The sequence below is a fragment of the Rhinoraja longicauda genome, chromosome 33 (genome assembly GCF_053455715.1).
Source record: "Rhinoraja longicauda isolate Sanriku21f chromosome 33, sRhiLon1.1, whole genome shotgun sequence".
NCBI lineage: Eukaryota > Metazoa > Chordata > Chondrichthyes > Rajiformes > Arhynchobatidae > Rhinoraja > Rhinoraja longicauda.
The window spans coordinates 19,727,699-19,740,712 of NC_135985.1; the positions used below are offsets into that span (position 1 = coordinate 19,727,699).

Here is a 13,014-nt window from a genome sequence, read left to right on the forward strand (position 1 = left end):
TTCCATGCTGTATAACTCTGAATCTACTGCACCCAGACGGAGCATTTCCTGGTTGCAGGCGAGAGGAGCTGGGATCAGGGACCAGGAGGGACATCTATTCTAAGGATTGAAATATAAGTGCTGGGACAGTGGGTAGGTGGCCAGGTGGAAGTGGGTGGCAATGTATGGGAGTTCGAGATCAAAGCCTGGTATTGCTTGAGCCAATACATGGTAAGGGGAGAGAGGTTGGTACAGGAGGTGTCATGACAATCTTGGTCCAGCAGGGGAGAGACCTTGAAGTTGCCACAGCATCATAGCATCAGTAACATTGGTTGATGGTAGAGATGATTGAAGCCTGGACTTAGCAAAAGTAAGGGAAAGTGAAGATTGAGGAATGGAACAGCCAGAAGGATTAAAGGTAAGAACGGGACTTATTTGGTTCCTAATCAAGTGCTCTATTAGTAAAATATTGTTGTCCAGGAATAACTGGTTAAATTTCCAGAGTGATGTGAAATGACGTAGAAATGGCTGCTATCTCATTTCACTGCAGATCAAATCAATTTTTGATTGCAAATCGTCCTCAAAATATTCTTTGCAATTGAATTTCTAGGCCCATGTTGTTGTGAGCTATTTAAAGAGGCAATATAGGGAAAAAAAAAAATTGTGCTACGCAGGATGAAAATAGAATAATGTATTAAACATTCAGGATTTTAAAATAAAAGTCATGCTACTATATCGGAGTTTTGTTCAAAGCAGAAACAATAGTGTGGAACAAGGTAGAAATCTATGTGCTGTCTATAGGGCTGTTGCTCCCAGCTGAACGTTTTAGTTGCACAACACTCCACTAAAATGATTCTATCAGATTCTTTGTTTTCTTCATTTCAGTGGCTTCAAGCATGACAGAGAGGTTAATAACAGATACAGGACCTAATAAGTTAAAGCCTGGCACTGCAACACATCACAATGTGACAATTAGAAACCCGTCCTGAATACAAATCACCAGCAACCTGATAGACTTCAAACCAATCCACTGGATTTTGCATTCTCCCTCTCAGAATCATTTATCATTTTCCTGACAGCATACAAAGCTCACATTGAACATTAGGATCACTTCCTGACTCCACTGTGAATGATCTATGCAATAAGAAAATGGGATAAAATCAGTTCTTCCCCCGTTGAATATTTATTACTTGCTTTTCCCTTGCAGCCTGAGGGCCTTTAAAAGGGGGTTATGAGGGTTATGTTGTGGCTATCTGTCATGCAAGTGTGTCTAATGATTGTGTTATTAAGAAGATCCATTTATTATGAGTCATTTGGCAAATGCAGATAAAAGAACAATTTGCTCTGCAGGTAACTGCATAAAATTCTCTTCAATATCAACAAAATAACATTGGGGAAAAAAAAGTGAGAGTTGGGGAGGTGGCAGGAGGAAAATGGAATTAAGTATGGATATTTTTAATATATCGATTTGAATTTGGTGTGCACAGTTAACACAGTTCTCCAATATTCCATTTTTAATACAGCTGTATGGAAGTTTTCATCACATTTAGCACTTAGTCTTTCCACTTCAAGTTTGAATGTGGTGAGATCAGCCAGAGCTACATTTTTGGCACTACAAAATGGCCTCAGAACCTCTGTGCCAAGGATATTGGGAGGGGCATGCGGTGGTGAAAAAGGATGTGTGGCTGACGGGTGCAGTGATCATTTTCCGGATTCCATGAGGGAAAATGTACGCCTGGGTGAGATTAGGATCCATTCATTTGTCATATTACTCTCCATCCTCTACAAAGGTCTTGGAGCAGAATTAGTCCATTCGGCCAATCATGTCTACTCCGCCATTCATTCATGACTGGTCTAGCTTTCCCTCTCAACCCCATTCTCCTGTGTTCTCCCCATAACACTTGACACCCTTACTGACACCCAAAGGGTTCCTTCACCTACTCACTCTCTAGATGACATATTGCCATTTGAGTGAAGTACCTGGGACTATCAGCACCTGAGGAAAAATACTCTGACATAAACAATGCCCTCTGGATTGCTGAGATATTAAATGGAAATAAAAGATGCCAAATTCCTCATGCTGTACATCATGTTATTTCCGACACTTGTTCTGTCTCCTTCAGATATGAACGATTAAAGATCCAAACAATTCCAACCCCCTTAAAAATGATCATTGGCTTCAGCACCTTTTAGAGATTATTTTTGAGTGGGTATTTTAGATTATACTATTTTACAGAAAAGTAAAAGTATAATTTTTTTTAAATCATGTGCAATAGCTGAGCTCAGTGGGGGAAGTGCAAAGCAAACAGGACCTCTTTGAACCCAATAACATGAGGGAGTGAATTACCTTTGGTGGGCAAAATCATTAAAGCAGGATGCTTCAGCGATATTGTCATTTCAATCGTGTGCATGTTAATCCAAAGCCATCCTGCTGTTATGCCTCAGGACATTATTGTCAGCCAGTCTCTATGATGATAACAGTGTTATCCACAATTTACATTTAAATGATTTTTTAAAATATTGCTTTTAAGCAAGAAATATAATTTAAAAAAAACCAAAAGATAGAAAATGTCATGATTGGTGTGAATAATTAGTTTTGAATTTGACCTTTTCAATAAAATTTCCTCTACTCTGCAACAAAATGACTCTTAGCCATCGTCTCATAGTAAAACCCTGTGGTTACTTTACAATTTCTCAGAGTAAATAGTGTCAAATGTGTCACTGTTTTGTGCATTAAATAGAAGGACACTAAGAATTGGATTAAAGGCCAAAAAGGGACAATATTGCAAGGCAGAATGGTGATGTAATGGAAGAAGAGTGAGCAAAGATCCGTCTACAGGAGGTATTAAAGGCAGCAGTAGAATCAATATAAGTAGTAATTATGATCTGAAATTGTGAACTCAATGTTGCATCAAAAGGCTGTAAAGAAGGCTCTCCACCTTACCTCTTTATCTGCCCACTGATCCTCTCGTTACCCCACAAATCTTTCTTCTCTGCACCCACTCCCGATTCTCTGCCTCAGATTCTTCTGTCTACTTTCACCCCAATTCTTTAGCTCAATCTCTTCAATCCCTATCCTCTCAATCCATATCGCTATTCTTTCTTTATCTGTTACTTCAATCCGCGTTCAACCACCGTTCCCTAATCTTTTCTACCTCACCAGCTTCTCCCAATTCTCTCTCCATAAACACCTCTAATCTTCTGGTGCACTTCAGAATTTTGTTATTGGGTGCACTGACAAAAACTGGACCTCCAAGCAATGTTTAAGAGGGAGCTGCAGATGCTGATTTAAACCGAAGATAGCCACAGAAAGCTGGAGTAACTCAGCAGGACAGGCAGCATCTCTGGAGAAAAGGAATGGGTGACATTTCGGATCAAGACCCTTCTTCAGACTGCTTAGAGTTAAGGGAAATGAGAGATATTGATGATGATGTAGAGAGATAAAGAACAATGAATAAAAGATATGCAAAAAAGTGGTACTCAGATACTATGATCCATCCAAGGAGCTGACAGTACAGGCCGACGCGTCAGAAACTGGACGGTGCGGCGCTGATGCAGGAGGGCCATCCAGTTGCCTATGCCAGCAGGGCCCTGACGGATGCGGAGACCAGATTTGCACAAATAGAAAAAGAATTGCTGGCAGTGATGTTTGGTCTAGAGAGGTTCCATGTGTACACATATGGAAGGCCAGTGAATGTGCAGTCAGACCATAAGCCACTGGAGATAATCGCCACAAAACCACTTCATCGGGCACCAAAGAGATTGCAGAGGATGCTGGTGAGGATGCAGACCTATGATGTGATAATAAGATACAGACCAGGGAAGGAGATGCACCTTGCAGACACGCTGAGCAGAGCATATATTCAGACTGGCAAGACTGACAAGACTATGAGAGAACTGGAGACTGTAAACCTGGCAAGGCACATCCCAATAGCACAGCCTCTGCTAAATGGCATAAGGGATGCAACAGGAGAAGATGAGACTATGCAGAAACTGCAAGAGGTGATCAAATGAGGCTGGCCAGAGAACAAGAAGGATGTTGACCCAGAGCTCATCTCCTATTTCCATGTGAGGGACGAGCTGAGTGTTGGAGATGGTCTCATATTTAGGGGAGAGAGAGTAATCATCCCTAAAGCCAGGAGACGCGACATGCTCACAAGAGTACATGATTCCCACATTGGTGTGAATGGCTGTCTAAGAAGGGCAAGAGAATGTCTGCACTGGCCCGGAATGAGTGCAGAAATCAAGGACTTCGTACAAAAATGTGAGACATGTCAAGCTCAAGGGAAAGAGCAACCAAAAGAAACGCTGCATTCCCATGAAATTCCAGAGAGACCGTGGGCGAAGGTGGGTGCAGATTTGTTCCACTTGGATGGAAGGAACTATTTGATCACTGTGGACTATTTCTCAGGATATTGGGAAATAGACTATCTAGAGAAAACACTGGCAGTGAATGTCATCCATAAAATGAAAGGCCAGTTCGCAAGATATGGAATACCAGATCAGCTCACCACAGATAATGGGCCACAGTTCACAGCTGAGGAGTTCAAGATTTTTACCAAGAAGTGGCAGTTTGAACATACGAGCACATCACCCTATTATCCACAGAGTAATGGAAAGGCGGAGAGCAGTGTGAAAGTTGCGAAGTCATTGCTGAGGAAGGCTAAGGCTGCCGGAGCTGATCCTTACCTGAGCCTACTAGCTTTTTGCAACCTGGCATGAGTAGCAGTCCAGTTCAAAGATTGATGAACAGACGTACCAGGACCATTCTACCGACTACTCAGAGGCTGCTCAAACCTGAAATTCCAAAAAAAGAGATGAGTTGAGAGCAGCTAGAGACAGACAAGCAGACTACTACAACAGAGGATCTCAAGATCTGATTCCCTTGAAAGCTGGCGATCCAGTTCGAGTGAAGCCGACCGATAATCGACATCAGTCCTGGAGGAAGGCTGTGGTTGTAGGCCGTGTTGCGCAACCCAGATCTTATGAAGTCAGAACCGAGGACGGCGTCATCTATCGTTGGAATCGGCGCCATCTGAGGAAGACCAACGAGCCATTTCATCGCGCTGATGTTGACCTAGATGACCTGGTGACGTTGCCTGAACCGGAGCGAGAAAATCGACCTATGAGCCGACCACCGGTCCCCAGGGAGCATCAAACCCTGACAACAAGATCTGGTAGATGCTTTCGAAAACCACGCTATCTGCAGGATTATGTGCCCAAATAAGGATAGGGCCTGTACATGTATTTAAATATAGATGTAAAGGCTATTAGGTTATGTTTAAAAAGTTAATGTTATATTTTCGGTTATAGTTTGATATGCATTGTTTTATGTAATGGCTAATAAAACTAAATAAATAAACAAACAAATTAATAGATAAAAAGGGAATGAGGAACCAGACATGTGTTGTTCAAAGTTTAGATAATTCCGAGCACTGAACTGTCGCAGATCCAAGGGAGGAAAATTTGGAAGCTACCACGGAAATGGATTGTCAAAGGCATGTTGGAAAGTGGACTGTTGGAGACATGTTGGACTCAGTGAAATAAGATACCATGGAAGAATTTAATTTATGGCTATACATGTAAAGTTCCTGTACATATCTGTTTTGTATATAAAGGGGGATGTTATGGGAATAGCGCACCCGGTGGTGCAGTACCGGGCATATATTACCCATGGGGCTGTAGCCAGAGTGATCCTGAATTAAAATGGCTGAACCCAAGACTGGAGTGTAAAGCCTCTGTTAATTAGTTGTGTAGCTGTACTGTAGCAGGTTACAGAAAGGAAACACAATAACAAAACAGTAACGATGATAAAGGAAACAGGCTGTTTGTTGGGTGAAAACGAGAAGCGAATGTGACTTGGGTGGGGGAGGGATAGAGAGGGAATGCCCAGGCTACCTGGAGTGAGAGAAATCAATATTCATACCACTGGGTTGTAAGCTGCCCAAGCAAAATATGAGATGCTGTTCCTCCAATATGCGTTTAGCCTAACTCTGACAATGGGGGAGACCTAGGACAGAAAGGTCAGTGTGGGAATGGGAAGGAGAATTAAAGTGTTGAGCAATCGGGTTTAGTGAAGGTGTTCAGCGAAACGATCACCCAGTCTATGTTTGGTCTCGCCGATGTATAAGAGTCCACATCTTGAACAACGGATACAGCAGATGAGGTTGGAGGAGATGCAAATGAACCTCTGCCTAACCTAAAAGAACTGTCAGGGTCCCAAGACAAAATCGAGAGAGGAGCGATAGGGACAGGTGTTGCATCTTCTGTGGTTGCTTCCTTCTCTCCAGAGATGCTGCCTGTCCCACTGAGTTATTCCAGCTTTCAGTGTCTACCTCTAAGCAATGTTGCTTGAAAGGCCCTTGTGAGTCACAGAGCAATTTCTAACTAGATATTGTCCCTTTCTCCTCTCAGCCAAAGACGCTAAAGACAAGCTGATATTCCATGATTAATACATTGCTACACAAATGTACATAAATCCTCTCCCTCATAAAGTTCTCCAATAATTTCCCTACCACTGATATAAGTCTCGCCAACCTGTAGTTAATTGTTGTCAGATTGAATTTCACATAGGGTATTATACCAAAATCCTGCATTAAATTGTTATCTTTATTAAATTTATCTGACGTATGGTGCAAATAGACATACTCCAGACCTCCTGTGGAGCTGTGGAACTGAAGGATTTTTGTCCCTGAAAAACTTGTATTGTAAATTACACAATTTAGAAGTTGCTCTCACATTTTTATTGAATTTCATCGCCCTTACTTATTTAAAATATGTTTGAGTATCCATTTAGTGTTTCAATGGTGTGAGTCAATTAATTTATGAGAATCATGATGGATGCTGGAAACACATACTGACGTCTGCATTAATTAAAGGGCAAGGATAAGAAAATAACTGCAAGTTTGAATTTCACAGCATCTTATTACAAAATTATTCAAATTACTTCAGTGATAATGCGCATTATGATCCATCCTCGTGAACATTTTGAATAATTACATACTGCACTACAAAGCTATGCAACCAAATTGGTTCAGTGATGTTTTGGCTTTCTTTTTCAATTATTAGGTAGAATATTATTTACTTATAGTTGGCCTGTGAATACAGTACAGACTGCATAGACCCTTGATAAGACTTGCTGGAGTTTGGAAGTAGTACTACAACTTTAGCTAATGTGTTGAAAAGTCACCAGTGTCCTCAGTTCACAATAACTATCAGATGTTCACTGGTGTACTATGCATTATCATCTACCAAGTGCACTGGGGGTACTTGTCAAGGCTACATTAATACCACTTCTCAAACCTGTTATTAAGAACCAGGGCAACAGCAGCACAGCAACAATGGTAGAAGATCCCCTCTTATGACTACACCATTCTGATTTACAAATGTATCATAGTTCTTGCTAGTCAAGAGATCTGTGGACTGTCTTTATGGTTCAAATTTATAGCTTACTCTCATAAAGTTAGGGCAATAAATGCTGACGTTGCCAGCAATGGACATATCCAAAAAGAAACAACCTCTTTGGAATGTTCATTGTGGGCAGAATTTAGTTCAGAGGTTTCTCCTCCAAATCTAATACTGACTCTCACTATCAAAGCCACCAGGTGAAGAATGACCACTCAGGTGATGAGGTTTATAAAGACAGCTAGGATGGATTAAAGATCATAATTCTGGTTAGGAAATGGGAAAGATGGGGAGAAGTGCATAAATTGATGCACTATATTTGTGGTGAAAATAATATTGTAATGTGAATGATACTGGTACAATTCCATTTACTTTTTTAAGGACTCATATTTTTTTAATTAACTTTGTACAAGAGGAAGATTTATCGACAACTAGACCAAATGGACCTGTTGAGCCCAAACCTCTCCTGCATTGGTGCAGCACCCTCTCCTCCCCCACTCCCCCCTCCACTCCCCCTTCCCCTCCCTCCCCTCTCCCTCCCTCCCCCGCCACTCCCCTCCCCTCCCTCCACCCCCTTCCCCTCCCCCCCACTCACCCACTCCATCCCCCTCAACCCCCCTTATCCCCCCCTCCCTCCCCCCTCCCCTCCTCCCGTGCGCCGCCTAACGGAGGTCGGGTAGCAACCCGCCTCCTGGCCCGGGCGGCCGCCATTAGTGGAGCTGGGGGGGGGGGGGGGGGGAAGAGTCCAGTCCTGTCCCGGTGCGGGGGTTCAGTGCGATGGGTAGACGGTGGCGCCTCTCCCACTGACGGCCCTCGGGTCTAGGCCGCTGGAATCTTCCCCCCGCTTCCCAGCCCGGACGGCTACCAAGCGCCAGGCCCAGGCCTCTGCCTCCACCAACGCCCGGCCTCACTGCCGCTGCTGCCGCCTTTCCCCATGGCCCACCTCAAGCTCGAGGTTAGCCGGTCAGGTCCAGGCCCAGGCTGTTTCCCCCGGCACCAGGCCTGGCACTCCTGCCGCTTTGGAGCTGGCAAACCCGCCCCCAAGAGACAGGCGGCCGAGCCCTGCTCGTCCTGAGATCAACGAGCCCCAACTGCACACGCGCGGACACGTTTGTTCTGCACATGCACGGATGAGGCGGTCATCTTATGTAAGTACCAGATCAATGCGGCCCCAACTGCGCATGCACGGTTTTTTAATCTTTAAAATGTGAATAACTTAAAAAATATAACTGATTTCAATTAAACCTCTTCCATAGGACCACGGGTGAGTAAGGTGGGCCTAAAATTGTTGCGCTATCGTATACCGTTTTGGCTGTAGTTCAGGAAGAAACAAACTAGAGTTTTAGTATATAGATATCAATGCTTTCTCCAGTGTCAGTAGATGGAGTACATAATCTAAACCTTGTGAAACTTTCATAAAACAGAGGATTTTGCAAAATAGATTTTTTCCAAATTTGTGAATCTAATATTTAAAAGCTAATTTTGACTGATTTAGACTGATATAGAAATTAAATTTTATTTTTCTTTCAGTTGTAAAGGCTAGTGAACTTTTCATCAGAATTGTTTTTGGGTCGCATCTGAAACTTTAATCTGTTCCAATTCAGATTATTTTGATCTGCTTGTATTTGCAATATGACCCAATATTATTGTCTTAAACTTGCAATTTTTAAGAGCTGAGAATCAACCAGTCCAATTTAGGCGTGCCAACTTTATTCTGTCTAGCTATGCTTGTTATTTGCTAATTCACACCTTTGGCACTGAAACCTTAATGAATAAACGCGTAAAATTGAGCAATCCTCAAAGAAATGATGATGTGTGTGGTTGGAAATTGTGATGGGAGGAAGGGAATAGCGTTGAGTGGACAGAGAAGTGGAGGTAGGGAAATCAGTCTCACAAAGCTACGCATCTTTGTAAGCATTATCTGGTGCCTGATTCAAGACACACATGATCCTACCAGAGATACGACCCAAATATTGTATCCCTTTTCTTTCATGCTCTTTCAATTGCGTTAATATATCTATGGTTACAGATGCAAACAAAAAGCCTCTACAGATCATAAAATCAAATTTAAGCTTCAGTGGAAGTGCATTTATGTAGCCCAAACTACTAAAGTATATCCAAATACTATAATTTACAATAGTATGTTGAATAATTGCATAATCCACAACAAAATTGCACAACCTATATAAAAACAAAGTTCTACCTACGTGAAGCATCCAAAATCATGCATTAAAATAATCTTTATGGACTTTGATCTTTGATGGCAAGCCATTACAGGGTTGTATATTGACTTTTAGTACCTGAACATTGTGTGATTTGCCACAAGACTCCAAACACTTATGTTGTCATACTTGAATCTTGGTGTCTTTATATGTTTTTGGTGAAGATCCAATGTTATGGCACAGTTCTCATGAAGCTGGGAGAATGTCGAGTCCAAAAGCCAGTCAAAGTTAAGTATTCAACTGAATAATTCTGTAGATTTACTATACCGCTATTATGGCTGTGCTATTCTCATATCTTGAAAGCAAGTGGCACTAATACCTTCTAAAATAAACATGAAAGCATCTAAAGAGAAACTTTAAATTAGTCTTTGGCTGATTGCTGTCAAGATTTTCTGCCTTTACTGGATCCTGCTTGAGCACCATCATCAATATCATAGGAAAAGAACTGCAGATGCTGGATTAAATCGAAGGTAGAAAAGTCTTGACCCAAAACATCACCATTTCTTCTCTCCCAAGATGCTGCCTGACCCGCTGAGTTACTCCAGCATTTTGTGTCAACCGATCATCAATATCATTGTCGATCTGAGAACTCAACTACGAGATGGTCATAAAAAACAGGAAAGTACTTACTTTTCAACATTTTATCATTTTGCTTGATTATGTTTAGAATGCAACCGCTTACATTAATGGGTTGCAAAGCGAGATTGATTTCTGTTCCCCTCTGCAACCCCTTTTATTTCTTTGAAGATTGCTAATTTTACAACTGTCTTAATTGTATTAAGGTCTCTAGTGCCAACCGAATGAAATTAAGCAGGAAATGACAAGCACTAAAAAGACAGAATCAATTTGGCACTGCGACAGTGGGCCTGGTTGATTCATAACTCTTCAAATGAATCAATCAATTTTTCATGCTGTATTTTAACTTTTGCATGTCACTAAATGGTACAGTCAGCTGTCCTAAATCTCATTGATCTGACAGTCAGATCAGAAGAGCAGGTCCACCATTAAACAGATAAATCTGAGGATCCATCAATAGGTTATGCACATAACTTTTTAATTCTGCAAGATAGATTAAATTAATGCAAGTGGAACAAAGTGGAATTAAGATTCATGCAATTAAGCAGTGGAACTATTTTTTTGTCTTTTTTGTGTACTTAATTTTCAGGTATTTTATTTTTCTATAGCTTTTTCTGGCAGTTTGGGAGGGGTAGGATATCCTACTGTGCCACTCGACAATTGACAAATGGGAAGCAAATATAGTCACAGTAACTATCCAAATGGCTTTTCAAGATTAAAAGACCTGGCGTAACAGCCAATTCGGCAACTGTCTTCAAAAGATCATTACACTTTATCCCATTCGTAGCAATGTGGATTTGTTGACAGACTCCTAAAGTGGTAGTTAGGGTGATTTCAGGGGGGAGGTGGAGTGCCCTGACCCATGACAAGAGTCTTAACGCTGATTGTTACTGTGTATTCATTGCAAGCATGAGATAATCTGTCCATCAGTGCCTGAAGTCTTTCTTCCATTGGGCAATGAGTGCAGCATCATCAGCGTACAGTTCCCTTACCTTCGTCTTGGCTTTACCATTAGTATGTATGAAGATGGTACAGAATCAGGCAGAATAGATAGAACTAAACGCACACCTCAAGATTCAGGGGCAGCTTCTTCCCAGCTGTCATCAGGCAACTGAATCATCCTACCACAACCAGAGAGCAGTTGAGAACGACCACCTACCTCGTGTGGTGACCCTCGGACTGTCCCTTGATCGGACTTTGCTGGCTTTACCTCGCACTAAACGTCATTCCCTTTATACACTGTAAATGGCTCGAATGTAATCGTGTGTGGTCTTTCTGCTGATTGGTTAGCACGAGACAAAAGCTTCTCACTGTACCTCGGTACACGTGACAATAAACTAAACCAAGGAACCGGTGAGTTTGTTGGAGGGAACCTCTGTACCTTCTGCCACACGGGAACAGGGAGAAGAAGGAATGACAAGAGCGGAACAAGTTCTTGCCTTAGAGGGAGTACAGAGAAGGTTCACTAGATTGATCCCTGGGATGGCGGGACTTTCATATGAAGAAAGACTGGATAGACTAGGCTTGTACTCGCTGGAATTTAGAAGACTGAGGGGGGATCTTATAGAAACATATAAAATTCTTAAGGGGTTGGAGAGGCTAGATGCGGGAAGATTGTTCCCGATGTTGGGGGAGTCTAGAACCAGGGGTCACAGCTTAAGGATAAGGGGGAAGTCTTTTAGGACCGAGATGAGAAAACATTTCTTCACACAGAGAGTGGTGAGTCTGTGGAATTCTCTGCCACAGAAGGTAGTTGAGGCCAGTTCATTGGCTATATTTAAGAGGGAGTTAGATGTGGCCCTTTTTGCTAAAGGGATCAGGGGGTATGGAGAGAAGGCAGGTACAGGTTACTGAGCTGGATGATCAGCCATGATCATATTGAATGGCGGTGCAGGCTCGAAGGGCCGAATGGCCTACTCCAGCACCTATTTTCTATGTTTCTATGTTTCTATCAACATTAGGAAAGGTCTATAATTAACCTCTCCAGGCAAGGTAGGAGAAAGTCAGCCAGGGTGCAGACTCCCAATCTGTCTACTGATCTTAAAATCGCACTTGCAACAAGGTCATTTTGGCATAAACTGAGTCAAGATGTAATGCCATGAGAAATATTACTCTAAAATAGCTCTTCGGTTCTTACATATGATCCACAAAGTCAAGGTAACACAGTCTGATTTATGTTTGTTAGCATAATTTAGCCTTCTGTGGTCCAGGCAATGAGTCAGAGTTGATAAGGAAACATAGTAGCTTTAATTCTGACTCCCTCATACTGCAAGTGGTATTTCTTGACTGGAGTACCAAAATATAATATTTCTTATTAGTTGTCATGGTTGAAAGTAATTGGAGTTTTGGAAAGGAGATTTCTGAGTGCTTTTGCCTCAAGTGGTGGAATGCCTACTCAGAACATTAGAACCCATTACCAACAGTTAATGGAGATATTGATTCAAATATAATTTGCGGTCTTTGGATCTTCATTTAACTCACCTACTGAACTCAAACACAAAGTCAAAAAGTAGCACTGAATGTTACTCCTTAGGTTAACACCATTACCACCGTTACTCCAGTTACTTTGCAGAATCAAGATTAGTCACTAGGTGACATGAAAGATTGGTGCTACGCAATTCATATGAACATTAAGATGGTTAAAAATGGGAATAGCATTAGGCCAGATAAAACTGTCTCTTATTGATGAATCAAAATAGCATGCCATTGATTGATAGGACTGGTCAAGTTTTCCATTAATCCTAAAGGGCTTAGTAGTGCACCCTGCAATGTACATTGTCTCTGTATGAAAGTTCTGTCTCTGATGTTTAATTTGATGTATTAAGCTATTCAA

General features: G+C 41.8%; 1 protein-coding gene across 1 annotated transcript in view; it reads left to right on the forward strand.

The window, feature by feature from the left end:
- Window positions 1-328: 328 nt before the first annotated feature.
- LOC144609156 (D-glucuronyl C5-epimerase-like) overlaps window positions 329-13,014 on the forward strand; it is a 97,881-nt gene continuing 85,195 nt past the window's right edge. The window contains exon 1 of the mRNA XM_078427585.1: window positions 329-397. The gene's annotated coding sequence lies outside the window, so the exon portion shown is untranslated. The remainder of the gene's footprint in view (window positions 398-13,014) is intronic.